Source organism: Schistocerca serialis, chromosome 9 (assembly GCF_023864345.2).
Source record: "Schistocerca serialis cubense isolate TAMUIC-IGC-003099 chromosome 9, iqSchSeri2.2, whole genome shotgun sequence".
Lineage (NCBI taxonomy): Eukaryota > Metazoa > Arthropoda > Insecta > Orthoptera > Acrididae > Schistocerca > Schistocerca serialis.
The window spans coordinates 374,639,387-374,660,763 of record NC_064646.1 but is presented as its reverse complement, the minus strand read 5'-3'; positions in this window follow the sequence as shown (position 1 = coordinate 374,660,763).

Below are 21,377 nucleotides of genomic sequence, written 5' to 3'. Positions count from 1 at the left end.
ATAATACCGATGCAATTTTGAGCGTTTCACACATAGTAAGTTTGTGTCTTGTTGTTAAAATTTTGCCAATGACGTACGAGGTGTTACCCACTCTTATTCGTGCATTTCTGTGCTATATATGAGCCCCCAATTTGCTTGTACGTCGTCTCTGTGCCTAGTCATGCACTGAAGTCTTATAACACAATTTTAAGACTTTTTCTGGTAAATTGTTTGTTATTTCTTCCATTTCTTTTCAAAAGCCCTTGCCTTCTTGTGTTTCTTTCTACTGTGCTCATTTATCGGTGCATGTGTTTTAAAATCAGTGTATCTTTTCTTCCTAAGTTGAAGGTTATTGTAGAGATTTTCTTCAGCTCTGTAATGAAATCTAGGAAGCTGACTATATGACAAAAGATTGACATTTCACTTTTGACATTGGGTTGTATGATTATGCTATAAAACAGTCCTTGACTGAAACGAGTCGCAAAAATAAATACATAAATAAATAAATTGAGAGCAGTTACACAATGAAGTAGGATTTAAGAATCATGAGACTTACTTCTACTGGCGTTGCTCCGCAGGACGTTTAGAAAAGTGTCGAATATTTTGAAAAGTTCTAGTTCTCAACAGAAGAAGGAGAAAGTCCAGTAAAAATGGATTCAGAAACTGATACATTCTGAAATATGAACAGTTATTCATAGGAGAGGCTGTAAGGAGTTTTGTTCTGGTTAGTACTATAGTCTTTGAATCAAAACTCGGTCAACTGTGTTAAAAGAGTTTTATAATTATTTCAGGTAAGGTCCACATGCTATGCAAACACCTTTTTTTCGTATCACCCAAACGTATTTTAGTATTTCTGTGCCATCATCATTTTTTTATATGTGTGAAATGTGAACATATTTCCAGTGGTAACTAATCTATGAAAATTAGACCTAAGGACAGTTTTTCTTTGTTTTTGACGCTACCCTAATAGTACATTAATGTTTTACAGGACCATTCATACATTATCATGTGGATATTTAAGGGAAAAGTAACTTTACATAAAGGCCAGTGTAAGTGAACACGCAATATTGCTTGCATACAACAAAAAATACTTTAATATTTTATGGAAAGTATTTAAAATGCCCAGAAATATTCATGTCCCGACATAAATAAATAATGCTTTCAATTACGTTAAAATATTTTTGATTTTCTCAAATGGGAGACAGGACAGCCAGCCAGTATTAAAGATACTATGACAGTCAACACAAAATCTTGGCGCCTTCATCGAACATGGGACTCACCGAAACCGAATGCGTTCACAAACTCTATGGACTTTTGTTTACTGCTGAGGAATCTGTGACAGGAATGTCATACCTGAATTGGTTCATTTTTATTCTTGATGGCGTACGGCCTTACTTTCATCCTGAGGTGCTACGTTATCTTAGCAACACTATCCCATAACATTCGATTGCAAAAAGTGGACAAGAAGATCTAGTTCATTGCTTTTGGTCTCCAGACCTCTCACCTTGCGTTTTTCTTTCTGTGGAGGTACGTAAAAGACAGAGTCTTTGTCCCGCTTGTGGCAGGTACTCTTCCAAGAACTGAGGAATTGAATTGCTGAATCTGTCATTTCAATAAACAAGGATTTGCTGATGTGTGTGCGGAATGAAATGGACTACTATTCCAATGTTTCTCGAGCAACGCATGGTGCCCATGTTGAGTGTATGGTGTAGAGTCTGTGCTAACATAAGTCTTTCAACCTTCCTATATCCAGCGACATGTACAATGCGTTCCAGTCTTCCATAGTTTAGTTCGTAATCAACAACTGAAATCGGTTCACTCTTTTTGAATCATCCTGTATATGACCCTAGCTATCAGTGATAACGACTCTGTTGGTGAGCCTCTCCATGTTCATAACAGTTTAATGAAAGGATGTGTGATTGTCTTCACGTTATCTTCATGATATGTTGGTGCTGTCATGCATTTAGTCAGATATAATCTTTTTCCAGAAATACAGTTAGCTCACAGAATGTATAGGAAACTGTTAAATATAAGCTTTCTCAAATCAAGGGCTCCAGAATTTACTAGAGTATTAGTTGAGTTACAGTATGCTGTTGATAATGCACTTGTGCCTTAGTCTAAAGGAGCACTAATGTTAATGCTGAGCGTCTTTTATGCAGCATAAAGTCTGATGTCAAACTCAGTATCACCGAAAAACAGATCCTTCATTAACCAGCACCTTGAGAAGGACAAAGAAATAACAGTGTCATCATTGACGTAGTAAACCTTCAAGTAGTTAACTCCCCTCTTTACGCTGGCAGTATCCTCTCAAATGCAAGCATAGTTTCTGGTATTCAGTGTAGAACTAATAGTGCTGAAGCATACATTGCCTGACTAGAATATCAAGTATTTGACAACCACGATATCAATGTAGCAACAAATATCGTCTTACACGGTTCAGTTGCATTGCTTTATAGACCTGAATGTTCGTCACGTTACATACAGCACCTGAAGACGGTGGAACAATACGACCACCGATGCCTGAGGAGGATTCTGCGTATATCATGGCAAGATAGATGTACAAATATCAGAATCCTTGAAGAAGCATATACAGCCAGAATAGCTGCGATAGTTTTAAGACGCCATTTACGATGAGCAGGGCATGTTGTTCACACGTCCAATAATCGCATTCCCAAACAGATGTTTTACTCTGCGTTAACAGAGAGCAAATGACGTGTGGGGTGTTGGAAGAAACGATATAAAGATTTATTTAATGCTAACATGGAGATGTGTCGCACTGATGTTAACAACTAACGTCCATTCATCCTGGAGATCGCTAGTCCACCATGCGGCAATTGGTTTTGAAGAAAACAGCCAACAATCAGCGACTGATGAGATGCAGCGTTAAAGAGATGACGAAATGCTGAGATAAAATCAAAGGATTGAAGCTGTTCCACCTGGGACCGTTTCTCATCAACTGCGGCGCACTGGGTACCTCCCGGATTGGACTGTAAAGTCAGTCACCTCAGACTAACAGATGACTGGAAGACAAACCTGCTCGAATACAAGTGTTTGCTACTTTGTCACAGTTCTGTAAATCTTGGTAGATGCTCCAACGACTTATGTTTCAGATGTGGACCTGAATGTGTTGGGAGCAGACAATACTAATTTTTATTTTGTGGTCCTTAACAGTTAGAAGTGCTCTCTGCGGACTAGTGTTGCTTCCTTGAAGAATAGTCTCATACTCGTTTATTCTGTGGAAGTTCATCACACTGGTGCACTGCCTTATATCCATAGCTTCGAATACGTACAGTGGAATATGGAATCACATAGCACTGTGTATTCTTCAACGAAGTTATCAGCCTAGATCATCCCATCCCATTTAGATGCTAAATGAAAGCTAATGGTATATCTTTCCACGCTCTGACATATACATAACAACAGCCATCTACTTGCTTTTAAGGATCGCTCCATTACTGCTTGGTCACCTGTCAAGAGAATAAAATAAACCTGCTCGTGGCCTAGATTCATATTTCCCCAATCAGCCACAAAACTTAAATATAACTGTAGGATTTATATGAGTGCGTGGTGTCTTTTCTTTCGGACTTCTCTGGGAGAACAGACAGACGCATTCCTATAAATTTTACAGTTATATTTAAGCTATGTGGCTGATTTGAGGAATGTGTCTTTCAGACATGTACGAAAGAAGACACACCATACATTCGTATAATTGATATGGCTAGCTGGACAATGTATGGACCTTCTTCCTTACGGATGCACAAATACGTCCCATCTCCTGTGGGAATCTCAAAGTAGCGACCATGGAGACAATGGACAGGACCTGCATATAGGTGGCGTACGGTGGGATTGTTGATCAGCCGTGAGACGTGCCGTGAAGTCCGTGCAGTTGCGATGACGCTGTGTCCCGACTGGTGCAGCAATTAACGCACCTGTCTAGTAACGAGGAGATCCTAGGTTCGAATCCCGGCTCTGGAACGTTTACGGTGTCACTGCTGATTCCGCCTGATGCCACGCTGCTGCTGACAGAAGATATGTATGCTCTATAAGCCCAGCCACTACTTAAATTCTGAATAAAAATCATTATCAATGGTCAACAAAGACTTCCACAACAAGCAATTACATTCGTTCTTCCAGAGGCCTTGTCGAACATGGCAGAGGAGGAGACAGAGTAGCAGGATAACTTGTAAGCCTTGGGGCAGGAATCAGCCACTAAGCGAATAAGTAATGATCAACGACTTGAGATTGTAGAAGCCAAAGCAAACCAACACATTTAAGACACATAATGTGTGTTCACAGAGCATGCATCATGCAATTCAATATGTGACATGATGATCAGTCTATAGGCAAAAGACTGTCTCGTGTTTGGATCTCCAGGAGACAACTGACAAGAGAGAGGGAAAAATCAGAAAAAAAAAATTAAAAAAAGAGTAACATTCTGCGAGCAGGAGCGTGGAATCTCAAATGTCTGAATATGGTGGGGAAGTTATAAAAGCGTAAGGGAAATACAAAGAGCTCAGTCTAAATAGAGCAACGTTTAGAGAAGGAAACGGGAAGATGGTAAAGATTACTAAACAAATACAGTGACATACTAACAGTAAAAGAAAATTATATAAGCTGACTATGAATCGTCAGGATTGTGGAAGTACCGCAGACAGTGTGATACAGTGATACTCAGGTGATAGAGTTGTGATCATCAGAATCAACAGCAAACCAACTCCAACAAAAGTAGTTGAGGTATACATGCTGACGCCGGCCGCGATGGTCTAGCGGTTCTAGGCGCTCAGTCAGGAACCGCGCGACTGCTACGGTCGCAGGTTCGAATCCTGACTCGGGCATGGATGTGTGTGATGTCATTAGGTTAGTTAGGTTTAAGTAGTTCTAAGTTCTAGGGGACTTATGACCACAGATGTTGAGTCCCATAGTGCTCAGAGCCATTTGAACAATTCTTTTACACATCCTGCCGTCAGAAACAGAAGATAAAGAGATTAAAAAAATGTATGAGGATACCGAATTAATTCAGTACGAAAGGTAGATGATAATTTAATAATCGTGGGAAGGTGTAACTCGGTAAAGGGGAAGGAAGAATGATAGAGTTAACATAGAACATGGCTTGGTAGTTATAATGAGATAGAAGATTAATTGTATTATGCGATAAATCTCGGCTAGCAATAGCGAATATGCTGTTCAAAACTCACAAGAGAAGGAGATATACCTGGAAAATACCTAGAGGCAATGGAAGATTCCAGTTGGATTACATTATTGGCAAAAAGAGTTTCCGAAATCTGGCATTGGATTTCAAGGCGTGTCCAGGAACAGGTACATACACGGATCAGAATTAGTGATGATGAAGAGAGGACTAAAATTTAAGAGGATCATCAGCAAGGATGGAAGTGAAAGAAGTGTGATACTGAAGTACTGAATAATGATAAGGCGCGGTTGAAGTTCTCTAACGCTGCAGTTACTGCAATAATGTATTCCACAGTAAACAGTTCGGTTGAAAAGGAATGGACATCTCCAAAACGGCACTCTTGGAAGGTGAAAAAAATGTAGGTATAATTAAGGAAGCTATGAAGAAACCCAGAGTAACAGGAGAAATACGTAGGGTAACAGGAGAAATCGATGAAAGAAGAAAGTAAAATCATGTTCAGGGAAAAACATGAATATAGGAATATAAATCAATTATGACTGAAATAACTATGAAGTGCAGAAGAACACAGGCGAAATGGCTGCACAAAACTGTGAAGAAATCGAAAAAGAAACGATAGTTGGTATGACTACTTCAGCATACAGAAAAGTCAAAGCAACTTTCGGTGAAATGAAGGGATTCGATATTAAGAGTCCAGTAGGAATTCCACTGTTAAAAGCAGAGGGATGGGTGGAATGGACTCAGACTAAAGGTCTCTACAAGGGGGAGGACATGTCTAGTGACGCGATAGAAGAAGAAATAGGAGTTCCCGTAAAATACATAGGCTTGTGATCAAGTGAGGCAGAAAATTTCTAAAAGCTTTGGGGGGAGTGGTAATCAAACGATTATTGAAGTTGGTGTTTAGAGTCTATGAGACTGGAGATACTGAACAGCATTGAAGCACTATGCTTCGTATCTATGTTTGTGTCTGTGTGTGTGTGTTGTCTGTTCTTTTGAATATGCCCGAAAGAACAGACACTGTTTTAATCCAGCAGCCGTTATGAACTAAGACACAAAGGAATTGCAGATATTGACTGTGACAGGGAATTGATATAAATCAGTGACGAAAGTTGAAAATTTTTGCCAGACTAGGGTTTGAACCCCTGTCACTTGCTTGCTAGGTAGCTGCGCTGACCACTTTTTTTTTTAATTCCACAAAAACAGTAACAAAAATGGCTACAATGAAATGACATAAATAATGTGACAGATAATTGCAGTCATAAATTACAGCATTCAAAAAATGAGTCTTTAGCAGTAGCCCAATTTAGCACCTTCACTGTCACCTTCAACTGGTGGCAGATCAGCATGCACATTTTCTTCTTCTGCAGCCGGCTCCTCATCATCATTTCCCAGACCCAAATTAATCATTCAGTAAATCCTTGATGTGTGTTCCTTCCAGGGTAAATTACGTGGACAGAAGAGCAGTCCCGAACAGCGACATCGCGAAGTACTTCCAATTTTTGTCAGTTCAAGCCTTCTAAACGCATCCAGAGCCATCCAGAACACTGGTTAGACTACGCTGACCGTCATAGCATGTCTTCCGTCAGACCGAAAGTCTCACCTTATTCAGCTCCTACTAACGTAGTGCCTTTTGCCCATTATCCTAATTACTCGCGGCATTTCGCCAATTCCCGTGAGAGTTCGAGCCTGGTGCGTGTGTGCACTGAAGAGATCATTGTCCGTCTCGCCTTATATACATATTTATATACATATATTGATGAGCCTAAACACTATGACCGCCTGCTTAATAGCTTGATGGTTCACTCTAGGAACGCAGTACAGCAACAGTTCTGCGTGACCACAGTCGAGTTTCTCTCTATAAATTGTTTATGTTAGCCAGTCCTGGCAGTTATTACGCTAGGTTTTGCCATGCCTGAGATCGATGGCATCCCACCCCTTGAAAAGTGGTCTAACACCAGGGTTCTCACTCCACTTTCCAATGTTATCTCTCAAAGGCTTTTTATTTTGTGAATCATGAAATTCTTCTAGATAAGCTTAAGTATTTGGTATGAGTGGGACAGTGCATAAATGGTTTAATTCATGCTTAACTGGAAGAATGCAGAAGATTGAAATTAACAGTACAGATAGTCTACAAAAACCAGCAGAGCCCAATAACTGAGGATGTATCAAGAATGGTGGTCCACAGGATTAATTCTTGGGTCCCTTTTTGTTCTTATTATATATTAATGACTTTTCACTCTATATTTATGAAGATGCAAAGTCAGTTCTTATTGCTGATTATACAAGTATAGTAATTTCACCCAAGAAGCAAGAATCAGCTGAGAAACTTTCAAATAATGTCTTTCAGAAAATTATTAAGTAGTTCCCTGCAAATGAACTCTCACAAAATTTTGAGAAAACACAGTTTATACAATTCTGTACAGTAAATGGCATAACACCATTGATAAATATAGACTATGAGCGGAAGTCTGTTGCTAAGGTAGAATACTCAAAATTTCTGGACCTGCAACGTGTGGTCGTGCATTATCCTGCTGAAATGTAGGGTTTCACAGGGATCGAATGAAGGGTAGAGCCACGGGTCGTAACACATATGAAATGTAATGACCACTGTTCAAAGTGCCGTCAATGCGAACAAGAGGTGACCGAGACGTGTAACCAACGGCAAAACATGCGAATAAAATGTTTTGCCAATCGTGCACGCATGTTCGTCGTTGAGTACACTATCACAGGCGCTCCTGTCTGTGATGCAGCATCAAGGGTAATCGCAGCCATGTTCTCCGAGCTGATAGTCCATGGTGCTGCAAACGTCGTCGAACTGTTCGTGCAGATGGTTGTTGTCTTGCAAACGTCCCCATCTGTTAACTCAGGGATCGAGACGTGGCTGCACGATCCGTTACAGCCATGCGTATAAGATGCCTGTCATCTCGACTGCTAGCGATACGAGGCCGTTGGGGTCCAGCACGGCGTTCCGTATTACCCTCTTGAACCAACAAATTCCATACTCTGTTAACAGTCATTGGATCTCGACCAACGCGAGCAGCAATGTCGCGATACGATAAACCGCAATCGCGATAGGCTACAAGCGGACCTTTATAAAAGCCGGAAACGTGATGGTACGCATTTCTCCTCTTTACACGAGGCATCACAACAACGTTCCAACAGGCAACGCCGGTCAACTGCTGTTTGTGTATGAGAAATCGGTTGGAAACTTTCATCATATCAGCACGTTGTAGGTGTCGCCATCGGCGCCAACCTTGTGTGAATGCTCTGAAAAGCTAATCATTTGCTTATCACAGCATCTTCTCCCTGTCGGTTAAATTTCGCGTCTGTAGCACGTCATCTTCAAGGCGTAGCAATTTTAATGGCCAGTACTGTATCTTCTAAACATGTGCTCTAAAGTGCATAAATTTAAAGCTATGAGTACGTGTTTGTCTTCTCTATTGTGAAACCCATCGCTTTCCATTGAGCAAGTGCTCACAGATCTAACGGTTTTACCACCCTATTTCTTGTTTTGATCCGTACTATTTCATCCAAAAACGTGAGAAGCAAAGAACTTGCAGTTGAAGAGACTGTTTCACCGTATCGAAGATGAAGCTCGTATCTCTCAAGGTATAATTTTAGAGCCCATGTTTACTAGACTTTTTCGCTTCGAACGATCGTCAGGTTGTGTACCTTCTCTTAGGTTACCTGACGGCTGTAGGGTCGGGAATGACATTAAGGGACAAAGCTAAAATGAAATATATCTGCCATGTCACGAAAGCAGGCAAGATGAACGATAGGAAGGCGACGTTTCGTGTTCGACCACAGCGCTGCGTACTAGGCGTAAAGTAAAGGCAATCACACCTGCCTGACCCCAGAATTGGCTGCACAAAAAAGCAAACCCTGAAACGACTGTTTTACATGCAGGGCATACTGTAGACAACCTGTTTCAGAAATTTCTACGATCCACCCCATAGCTTCGCCTGCAACACAAAATATCAGTCGTTAAATACGCGGATCTGATTAAGCCTTCTTGACTATATGAACGAAATAAAGCGGAAAGTAAAATTCGCGAGACTGCGGCCATAATCGACAGCGTTGGTTCTACTCGGGGACTCTGCCCGTCAGTGGAATGCATCGGCCAACGTGCGGTCACGTGCAGCCCGGTGCGAGAGCAGGAACAGCTTTCACGATCCAGAGACTGCCAAGGCGAGCCACACGCCCATGTTGCGCGCTAGGAAACCTCGCCGTGCTTCCGGTCATACAGATACACAGCCACGCAATTCAAACGAATATTGTCCATAACCTGTTTGATTGTTTGCGTTCGCCAGTGCACCACCTACGCACGGTCATTTAACTCTTCTGTAGCACAACCAATGCGCTCTAGTGATCTCAAGAGTAACAAACATATGGAAGTACACGTCTTTTATGGATCGTTCGTGAACCCTATATTTTCCACTATTCAAAGATTAAACAAGGCGAAGTCTGATCACAAGACATTTAATATACAACCACACCAAATTACATTTCTGGTTTAACGACGCTTATACATCATTTTACCATTTTTCTCCACTCTTCTCTATTCCTCGGTAACTCTTCAAGATTTTTGTCTCCTCCATTAACGATTGCATACTTTGTACACAAGAACCAGATTTTCATCCTCTTTTTCTTCTGCCACTTCATATTGATTCTATTACCGGTATAGAGAATGCGTCAGCTGAACTCTTCACCTCAGATATTATAGGGCCGTCGAGAATTCACATTGGCTGAGGTAGCCCGAACATCAGTGGCAGTGAACTGTGAACATTTAGTCATGGGTTATTAGAGCCTACATCACTGATTCTTATTTCACTGAAGAAACCTCCACGGATAAAAGGTATGCAGCATTTCATACCGAAGTGCTACCAGGTAGACGAAGTACCTGTTGCACAGAAGATCAGTTTATTTGGTACAGCCACCGAAATTTCGGAGTATATCTCAGGTATCATCAGAGGCATAGCAGCATAGTCAGGCAGAATGCCTGAAAAGGGCCATTGTTGGAGCGCCCAATCCAGCAACTTAAAAAAAAAATGACATCATTTCGGCGGATGGACATCGTCAAATGGAGACTGGTTACAGTGGCACAAGAAGGCCGAAGTAGGACACAAGAATAGCTATTCAGTTACTGATACGGCAGAAAGAGCGTCTGAATAGAGCGAACGTGGTGACCAAACAGCAAAAACAGGTCGGATGATATCGTTGCCACCGCACTTAGCAGAGCTCATCAGTTCTTCGTGTAACAATACTGCTTCTGTTAAGGTGTCCTCTATTCAATTTACAGCCATCCTGTCAAGAGGAGAGGTTTATGTCAGTCTACTTGGCGCTCGTCTAGTTGCCTTTGATCTTCTATGGCGCAACAAGTCCTGTTTGAGGGACTTGGTCGCTGTGAGATGAAGAGTATTGAGGTATCGTTAAGCTCCAAGTTTATTTCTGAAGGAGTGGAAATGTTACACCCTCCCCTTAATAGGTCAGGCGTTTACGGTACTCAGGAAACAGCTACTTGGGTAGCAGAGTAAGAGTAGCCTGCACATGTGGGTATTTTACGATAATGAAATCACTGCCACATGCCCGACGAAGATACGTTCTGATTTCAGACAGAGAAGAACGCTATACCAATTACTTAGAAAGTGTAGTATTGTCCATGGAAGAACGGAGAGAAGAAATATTGATATAGTTCTAGTTCACTCCAAGAAAGTATATGGGAAGGTCCCAGAACTAGTCTCGTTTGTAAACGGTAACAATACCCACATAATACCAAAGACAGAAAGTTGGATGAAACTTGATATTAATGGCTACGTAATTCCAAATTTCGACTAGAATGTATATTCCAAACAAAGTTTTAACAGGCTTCTTTATATCTGTAAAAATACCTAGTGAAGTTAGTGCACATTCCTCATTTGAAATAATCTGAACGAAGCTGTTAAAGACGGATCAAACATTGTCATCGGGGGCCCCACTTTATTGAACCGCTGTCTCAGGACCAATAGTGGCGAACTATTTGAGGGAAGATTTATTGCGAATTCCTTTGTTGTGTTGTAGTATTAGATGGAAATTCAATTTACAATTTTTAGACGGGAAGACAAGAGATTACGGCGCGTAGTAAGCACAGGGAAACATGTGAAAACTCGTCAAATGCATTACCAAAAAATTGCCTTTAACAGGTAATCAGAGAATATACTCGTGAAAGCATCATTTTCATTATTCTGGTCACGAATAGGCGTGGGCTTTTCGTCTCATCAAAGAACCAGCAATCAGTGGCCATAAGAGTGTTACAGAATCATTGAATACGGTTGTAGGTAGGAATGTAAAGCAAGTAGGAAAGATATTTGTGCTTATCAAGAGCGGCAAGACACTGATTTCAGATTAACTGCGTGAAAGAAACGCAGAAATCAATGTGTGACGGCCGACGAATGTATCCGCCTGGACAATGCAGAAAATTTTGGCGTTAACGGGCAGTGGGAGCACACAACAGACGTGAATGTCTTTTCTAGCAGCTCGACGTCGTCTGCACCGGCGCGCCTAGGCTCGTGACCATATCGACGACTGTAAAACTCTGCCCTGGACAAGTGAGTTCCGATTTTAGTTGATAAGAGCTGATGGTAGACTTCGAGTGTGGCGGAGACCCCAGAAAGCCATCCACTCAAGTTGTCAACAAGGCACTGTGGAAGCTGGTAGTGGCTCCATAATGATGTGGAATGTATTTGCGTGGAATGGACTGGATCGTCTAGTCCATCTGAACCGATCATTGTCTGGAAATGGTCGTGTTCGGCTACTTGGGGACCATCTGCAACCATTCACGAACTTCATGTTCCCAAACAATGATGGAATTATGTTCCCAAACAATGATGGAATTTTTATGGATGACAATCGAACATGTACAGAATAGAGAGGACAGTTCGTGCACAAGGTCATGTACTGGCAACATTTTCACAATTATGGGTTGGCATATAGCAAGAATGACAACGGCCTTGCAGCAGTGGTAACACCGGTTTCCGTCAGATCAGAGAAGTTAAGCACTGTCGGGCTAGGCTAGCGCTTGGATGAGTGACCTTCCCGTTAGCCGAGCGCTGTTGGCAAGAGGGTGCACTCACCCCTTGTGAGGCAAACTAAGGAGCTACTTGACTGAGAAGTAGCGGCTCCGGTCTCGGAAACTGACATACGGTCGGGAGAGCGGTGTGCTGACCTCATGCCCCTCCATATCCGCATCCAGTGACGCCTGTGGACTGAGGATGACACTGCGACCGGTCGGTACCGTTGGGCCTTCCAAGGCCTGTTCGGGCGGAGTTTAGTTTAGTTTATATAGCAAGCATGGCTCAAAATATCTGCATGGGACTTCCATCTGCTTGCTGCGCCGATCTTATGTCGAGCTGTCGCACTACGCCGTGCGAAAGGAGTTCCGACTCGATATTGATAGGTATCCCATGACCTTTGTCACCTCAGTGTAATCTACAGGTGGTTTCTACGTTTACGTTGAATCGCTTCGAGAAACTCTCCGTCCAGAACACTGTGTAGCAAAAGGAGATGGAGCGAGATGGCGCAGTGGTTAGCCTACTGTACTCCCATTCGGCAAGACAATGGTTAATATCCACGTCCGCCTATCCGGATTTACGCTTCCTGTGTTTTCCGTAAATCGCTACCCATTCTTGAAAAATCCGATTATGTACTCTGTCTCTAATGACCTGAATGTAGGAGACGATAAACCCTAATATTGCAGTGTTGCATTTCTTTAACGGAGAATGAGAGAGAGGAGCTTGAAATACTGAAAGTATTTTTCCAGAACTGAAGAAGGTCGCACCGTAATTCATCTCTCAAGAAAGCTATAAACCCATTTGTCTGATGCTAATCTGATGCAGATTTTTATGCTCGTTGTTATGAAATTCCTGGATACTGAAAAATTCTTGCGTAGTAACCAATATGAGTTCAGAACACAACTATCGTGGGAAATAGAGCTTATCTGTTCGTCTACGAGACGCAGAATGCGTGAGGTACAGAACAACCACCCAGATTGATGCCATGTGCACAGGAAGGTTTTCACGCTAGCCATGTTCAGAGACGGTTTTCAAACTGCTGCTTTATGAGTATAGTTTCAGAGACGTTGCTGAAAATGTCGAATATTTACATTACTCCACAACTGTTGTCTGCATGCTAATGGCTGTGTAAGACGCTCAAAACAAGCTGGTGTTTCACAAACTGAAGGCTGAATATTCACCCAAAAAGGCAACCAGATTTTCTGGAATGTCTACTGGTGTCTCGTACGGTAAACACTTCATCTTTCTCCCACGACAAAAAGCCGTAGGAGGAACATTAGAGAGCTGGGTGGCAACATTACCGGCCCATTGCAGTAACTGGGGAAAACTCTGTGTAAACCAACGGCAATGAATGATTAGTTCCCGTCCGTTGTGGTTGCCTGACATCTAGCGCGACTTTCTCCAACGTTTCAAATAGGACTTCATGGAGAAAGATACTGCAATTTTCTGCAGCAGAAGATACGGTCCAGTCAGATGGTCGTAGCCCACACAGTTACCGTAAATCTCTGTGAAGATTGAACAGACATTTTGCATTAGAATTTTGTTGTGGGTGTTGGGTATACCATCCGTTGTGAAGGCAGCTTCATCAATAAATAAAAAGCACGTTTGGAAGTCAGGTACGTTTACAATATGGTCTAGATACTATTGGCAGAATTCTTCTCGCTAGGAAGTGTCAATGGTCTTGTGACTAGTGATACGAGAATTGATGCACGCCCGTCTCGTGCAAGTAGTTCCACACATTGGTGTTAAAGGTATTTAGTTCCTTGGCTACGCATTGTATGCTCGGCTGGGATTGTGTTGAGACCGCTGTAGATCTGCTTCCTCAAAATTAACAGTTCGCCTATTTCGAGGTCTACCTCCCTCGTCGGCCTGGTCTAAGAGATCCCATTACAGGAAGACGGATATCAATTCCTTGAAATGTGACGTGATCTGATGACCTCATCTTTACAAATGGTTTTGCATACGGACACGTTGTTGCTGTACTGTTGCATTTTGCTTTCCCGTAGATGACATGTATTCGGCTAACTAAGTTAGAGCGTGTTCCGCAATCGGTGTCACAAAGTGAAGGGTGTGACACGAACATTTACATATTATTATAAGAAAATAAGGGATTTCAATTTTAGAAGTACGGGGAATTTTTATATTTTTTAAGGAAATTCAATGTAATTTATTTCATTCCATTTTAAGTGAGAAGGTGCTTGTTTGTTCTCCCGCTATTTAATACATGCTGATGTCTTATATTTTCATAGAAATTAATTTAAACAGTGTTATTAAATTTTTTGTTCGATGTGAACATGTTCATTGTTCGAGTAATATGTCCTCGAGTGCAAGTAGTGAAACCATCAAGCCGAAAAAAAAGACAAGGAGGAAAAGAGGCTCAAAGGAAATATTGGGGGAATCATTTATCTTACGGGTTTCTGGTGATGTGACCAGAAAGGTCGAATCTGCAAGTGTGTTATCTGTATTGAAAAACTTAGTAATGTTACCACATTTGATATTACATTTGTCAACAACCATTCTTGTCTGTTAAGTAAAGTTATGAGTTACTGTCGTCGGTTGTTGGAACAAAATGAAAAACAAGTGAAGCTCATGTCTACGTCGGTAGCTAGCTATTAAATAGCCGAACTTACTGTAACGAACGATAAATCACACACAATAACAGATACGTTGTTATTGCAAGCGTGCAAAGAAAAGATAGAAATAGCCCTAGGTTCAAAAGCTGCTACTTAAATTGAAAAAATTCCTCTGTAAGTCAGTGGCCGAGTTGATGAGATATCCAATGACATCGAAGACTTTTTGAAGGATCAAATAAAGAACACTCGTAAGTTCTCACTTCAAGTCGGCAAGACTAGCAATATTTGCGTTGATGCACAACTTCTTCGCTGATGAGTCGTGTTGATAGTGATGTAACTGCCATTTCTTTCTTTGCAAAGAACTACCTGAACGCTAACCTTTGAACAAATATTTCGTATGACTAATGAAAAGGTCTACTTGATGAGGATAGAATGAATGTGGGTGCATTCTACGACAGGGTGACTGAAAGGATTCGTGGGTAAAATATGCGAAGTAAATCCATTGTCTCATTCACCGTGTTGCTAAGTCTCTGCTATTTTCTCCGAAAATCGTGGTGGACGAAATAGTAAAAGTCGTGAAATTCGTAAGGTCGTGGCCCCAAAGTATGTGGCTTTTCACCGTTTTGTGTCAAGAAATGAGATTACAGGACACCACACTTCTGATACATACAGGAATATGATGGCTCGAGGCAAAGTGTTAGCGTACATGTTTGAACTTAGAGATGGGGTAGTTGCATTTTTTACAATTGAGGGCATGAACGTGTGGATATGTTTCCACGTGATGAATGGGTCTCTGAGTTGGCACATCGTTCCGATATTTTCGTATGTGTAGATGAAGTAAACAGAAACATTCAAGGCTGAAACGCGAATATTCTAATGTGGACATTATTCAAGGATTTATTAGTAAGTTTGTGGATACAAACAATTGGAAACGGATCGTGTGACATGTCCCCATTGCTGCAGAATTTAAAAAAAAATTGAGAGTGTGTTCAAGATTTTGACTGTGTTCGTGGTCCATTCGTGGATTCGAAATATCTTCCTAATATTTTAAATTTAGCCTTACAAGAGTAACTGGCAGATCTGAAAGCAGACAGAAAATTGAAATACAATTTTTTCGAAGGACCTTCGGATACATTTTTACTGTCAATATGCAGTGAATACACAAATATATCGGTGATGGTAGTTAATGTGTTATTGTCATTTACAGCTAAATATATGTGTGAACTGGGTTTCTCGGAGTTGACTGGAATTAAATCAGGCAGAGAGTCTCAGATTCATCGATGAAGAAATGAGGGTGGCTTCAACAGGAATTTCACCACGTATCAGCCGTCTGAGTACAGCTAGCCAGGCTCAAGGATTGGATTGGAAGTATGAGAAGAGTTACTTAATTTAAAATTCGTATTAAACGTATCTATTTTCTACAATAAAGTTGTAAATAAATACATGAATCTATTGTTGATTTATAATTATGGCAATAATAGTAACAGATTCCATAACGACGAAAGAATTAATAAATATTTTAAGATTCACTCGATTTTTGGGGGACAGGCATTTTGGTGTGCCATATTGAGTCTTGGTCCATCTGGAATTTCATAATTGAAGCTTCTATTACGGTTCTACCGTGAGTAATGAAAGCTTGCGGAACACTGGGTTAGAGGGTAATTCAGTCATTAAGGCTCTTCAAACATCAATAGCAACTTCATGTAAGTATAACGTAACAAAACAACAATAATGTAATTGACTTTGACAGAGACACCGACACTGCCAACGAAAGTTTCCGTTGCTAACAGTAAAATGCAATTCTGTTGTAAACCAGATTCCAGTGCCAAAGTGTTTCACACAACAGGCTGAGAACGGTGTCCTAACCAATGTCCATCGTCGAACACTTCACTTAAACCGAGAGGCAAAACGATGCTCACGTGACATTGGCATCAAGTAATGGAAGCTCTTTATTATATCCTCTAATGAATCTACAAAATTTCATACATAGTTTTTCTAAACCCTGTGGGGCCCCGGGTTCGATTCCCGTCGGGGTCAGATATTTTCTCTGCCTCGAGATGACTGAATGTTGTGTATCTTTCATCATCATTTCATCCTCACTCACTTGCAAGTCGCCGCAGTGGCGTTAAAGAACTTCTGGAGCGGCGGCCGAACCGCCACGTGAGGGGTCTCCCGGCCACCATTGCCTTACGCTCATTATTACGTACAACGTCTGCTTGAAATATAAACGTCTCACTGATTGCTTGTTCTTTATGTTCGTGTACAGGAGCGCGGTTGAGCATGTCACTCTGCCGTTGCACCATCTCTAAATGGTTCATGATTCATCTCTACGAGCCCGCTAGTGTGACTATTTTTTGCCCAACCAGATTGTTTCACACCTGATACTGAGCACATGCAGAAATTTATAATCCGTACATGACTTACGGAAGATGTAACTAAGTATATTTCTCTTACACAGTTCCATCCGCAAAACGTGACTAGTAATATTTGATTTAACATCAGCACAGGTGCTTCAGTGCCCTTCAAACAGTGTAAGACACCAGTTAGGGTGTCTCTAGGTAATACGGATTTCTAGTATACACCTCTGTTCGACAAATAATGCAAAGGGACTCCTGGCCCTTGGCAACATTTGTATCTGACCTTTTGTATTATAGCTCTCCGTGGAAGCTGACTCTCTCACGATCGTGTCGAACGGAAGTGATCCCAGTGTCTCTAATCCAATGACATACCACATGACACTGGTTTTATTTGGCGTTATGTCTACACGAACGTCCTCTAACCATTTGATGCGGAAGCCGTGGGTTTACCTCATACAAAAGGACCACTTGTGATTTGAGAATGTGACGAAACCTGAGACCGATGGCACTGCAAAAACATTAGAGACTGCTACACAGAAATGGACTTCGCTGTTTTCTGCGTGATTTGAAGCGTTCGTTTTTCACAGCGAAGAAACACAGTGTGGTTTAACTTGGGCTCATGCCCCTGAACCTTACATATGTATGACCTGTTATCGCGGATTTGTAAAGAACCGCCGCTGCTTGTAACCCGGTGCGGGCAGGGAGAATTTAGCTCTTTTTAAGGACCGGTTCCAAGTGGTGCGAGGTAGTGGATTGGTCAATAATGCCGTCCTTAAGGTGATACCAAGGACGCGTGCGTTGCCCAACCTGTTGGACTCCTCAGTCACATGCCAGAGATTCCTTACAGCAGCCACCGGCAAAAGTAAGAGAGACACATTCCGCGAGCAAATTACCTCTACTGGCTGTCTGAAACTTCTTTATAAATCTACCACCTATACCTTTCGTCTCTGATTCGGAGCAGCCCAGTCAGGGAACTAACGCTCACGTTCTGGGGTTTAGCGACAGCCTTCTGCAAACCTCCGCCGTCTCTTCCTTATTCACCACAAATGGCCTGTAATTACGCACCTCTAACAAGACGGTACGAACTCTAGAGAGAAAATAGTTGTGTTGCTCTATACTGAGAGAGTATTGCCTTGGACAATCGCCACGACTGTTTTTGCTGCTGCCTCGTTAACACTGGTTGCGTTGAAACTAGCCTACTGCTGTTCACGGCCAGTGCTTTTCCTAGGTGGCGTGGCAGAGCGAAACATGATGATCGTTGCAGGCTTTATTTTTAGGCACTGTAGGCCATCATTAAATATCGTATTTAAAATTTGTGGAGGCACATAGTTTGTGGTAATGGGTGAACGTGATACACACCGCCGTAGAAAGTACTACCCTCACACTGCTGTAACATCGGGGATAAATAATTATTTATTTTGCTATTTCCTAATTACGTTTAGGGAACTGTTACACACTAAATATAAAAAGTAGTTCACAAATTACGATTGCTAAATACTTATTACTGAGACAGTAATTTAAGCTTCGTTGATCGGTATGGTGCAGTTATTTGCACCGGTAAATTTTACTTTGCAGCAGAATCATCTGTTGTTTATATCCAACTGAGAAAATTTAGCTGTTCTTTAATATAATGAAATATCTTCTTAAAAATTTTCGTCCGTTATTTCACACTCTTGGGGACTGAATCAGCAAAAACAATGAAACACGTATTTTTTATTATTATTTTTAACAGGGAAGCCAAGTACAAGTTATATATTTCTTTAATGTAAATTGTAGATAAATGTACGAGTTTATTTAATACAGAAATGGGGAACATCGTTAGCGAAAATATCGAAAAGTTCTTCATCGAACCACTTCAAATTTTTGCACAATGCTTTATTAACACATTAAGTCTGGTATAAGCTTTAAACGACAACGCACAGGTTTCCTGTTAAAACCGTCTATGAGGAAGAAAATGCTGTGCTGATAAAATGTGCGATTTCCGTTTCTTTCTTGCAGATAGCGTCAAATACGATAGCGGAGTACGTAAACCGTCAGAGAAATTGTTTTCCCATGTATATATTCTTCCTCATTATGTATAACTGTTTTGGTGCCGGATTATTTTTGTTTTCCTTTAACCGAATTTTTATGGTGTCCACAAAGCATGGTCATTTCCGAAGTACTTTTGACCAAAGTGCTATTCTAGTAGCTGGACTCCAAGTTTCCTGTTACTCATGCCTTTCGTGTTCTTATGGTGATGCTTCCGTAGAAACTTTCATGCTCTAACACATATTTATTTATATCCAAGTGAGAAGATTTAGCGAAAATATCGAAAAGTTCTTCATCGAATCACTTCAAATTTTTAGACGACTCTTTAATAACACATCAAGTCTGGATAGGCTTTAAACGACAATATACAGGTTTTCTTTAATATAATGAACAATATTGTGTTAAAAATTTTCATCCCCTATTTCACACTCTAGGGGACTGAATCAGCAAAAACAATGAAACACGTTTTTTTTTTATTATTTTTAACAGAGAAGCCAAGTACAAGTTTTCATATCTGTAACTTTGAAAACGCTTTCATAATGAAATAATTTCATAATACTTTTCATCTCCTGTTTCTCATCCTCAGGAGTACAACTTCGAACAATACCTCCTTAAAGGATGCTTGCAGAATAAGATTAACACTGTTTCAAGTTACTATCCTTAGCAGTTTTGGGCGGGGCGATGTGGCCCTACTTCACCCTCTTAGGGTTTGAATTTCCAAAAACAATGAATTATGTTTTTCATTTTCCAACTGAGAAGCCAAGTAGCAATTTTCAGAGATTTAGCTTTAAAAATGTTTTCACAATGAAATATTTTTATAAACCCTTTCACATCCTATTTGCAACTTTAGGGATTGAATTTGCAAAAACAGCGAAACACGTATTTTTTATTTCTCACAGAAGCCAGTATTTAAATAACGGCATATTATCAAAAACAACTTTCATTCACTATTTCACCGACATGGGGAAGTTTATGTCTGCCTGTGAGTCGTGCTCGGATAGCCAAATGGTAAGTGATAAGCGGGAAATCCGTGTTCGAATCCCGGTCAGGCACAAATGTTCACTGTCGTCAATCCCTGTGTCTGAAGACTGACCCACACGTTCCCATGTGTAGCTGGTGATGGGGTAACGCGTAATTCCCCGCCCAGGGTAGACAAGCAGGACATGAATGCACCCTCTGGTAAAGGCCAGGCCCAGTGAGGGTGATTACCCGAGCTGGTACCTTCCAAACATGCCCTCAATCTGTTTCTCGAGAAGTGTGACCTGAGGTGTGTGGGCAATCACGGCGGGAGTGGCCTCAGAGAGGGCCCCCACGAAGAAGGAGCTCGCCATCGGAGACGCCGGTAATCATTGGGAATACTTTCGCAATGGTTTCCTATACTTCTAAATCTTCTGCCTATAAGACAAAGCTTGATGAGTCTCAGCCATAGACACGTCTTCCATCAGTGCCAAAGTTCCTCATTGTTTCTTGGTCTAACGAAGGTCAAGGCTTCTTAACAGTCAACCCTTGCATTAATCAGAAAGGTGTCGCCGCAATTGCAGGTTCTGTAGTCTTGTTCCCGATTACGAAATGTGCACCTTGTTGTTGGAAACATTCAGTGCCCTCTAGGCACAAAAACTGCTGCGAACTAGATTGTTACACACCTTCCCTGTCTGGGTGGAAGTTCGCAGTACTTTAAATTCATCACGCGGGGTGGTTTGTACCCGCTCACTCGATGGATTATCCAACTAGGACATTCAAAATTACCTGTATACATTTCATGTAAATCTATATGTGACAAGAAGTAACGAACAACGCTTATTGGCGGAGAGTGTGACTTACGTTAATTCTCTGCCATTCGAACGGGTTAATATCAAACTCCACGCCGAAGACACGCTTCACAATCATGAAAGGTTCGTTGCAATTCTCCACCGCTAAATTCGCAGAATAAACCAAGAAAATAAATCCACGCCAATCACATGATATCTCCAACTTGTATTATAAATATGCTCATCCTCATCTCACACAGGCGGTACGATACCAAATTGGAGGGCCCGCACAACGAATTGCTCGAGCATACCGACCACATCAGGCACCTACATACATTTCCTCACGTTATTGTGTTTCATACACAATAGCCACAGAATGGCACAAGGCGCGCATGAATATCATTGGCTCACATAGTCATATCACAGTATCCTTCAGATTACAGACACTTGCGTTTGTATAAATCGATACGTAGGATGAGACGTGTTCCTTTGCACTGAAC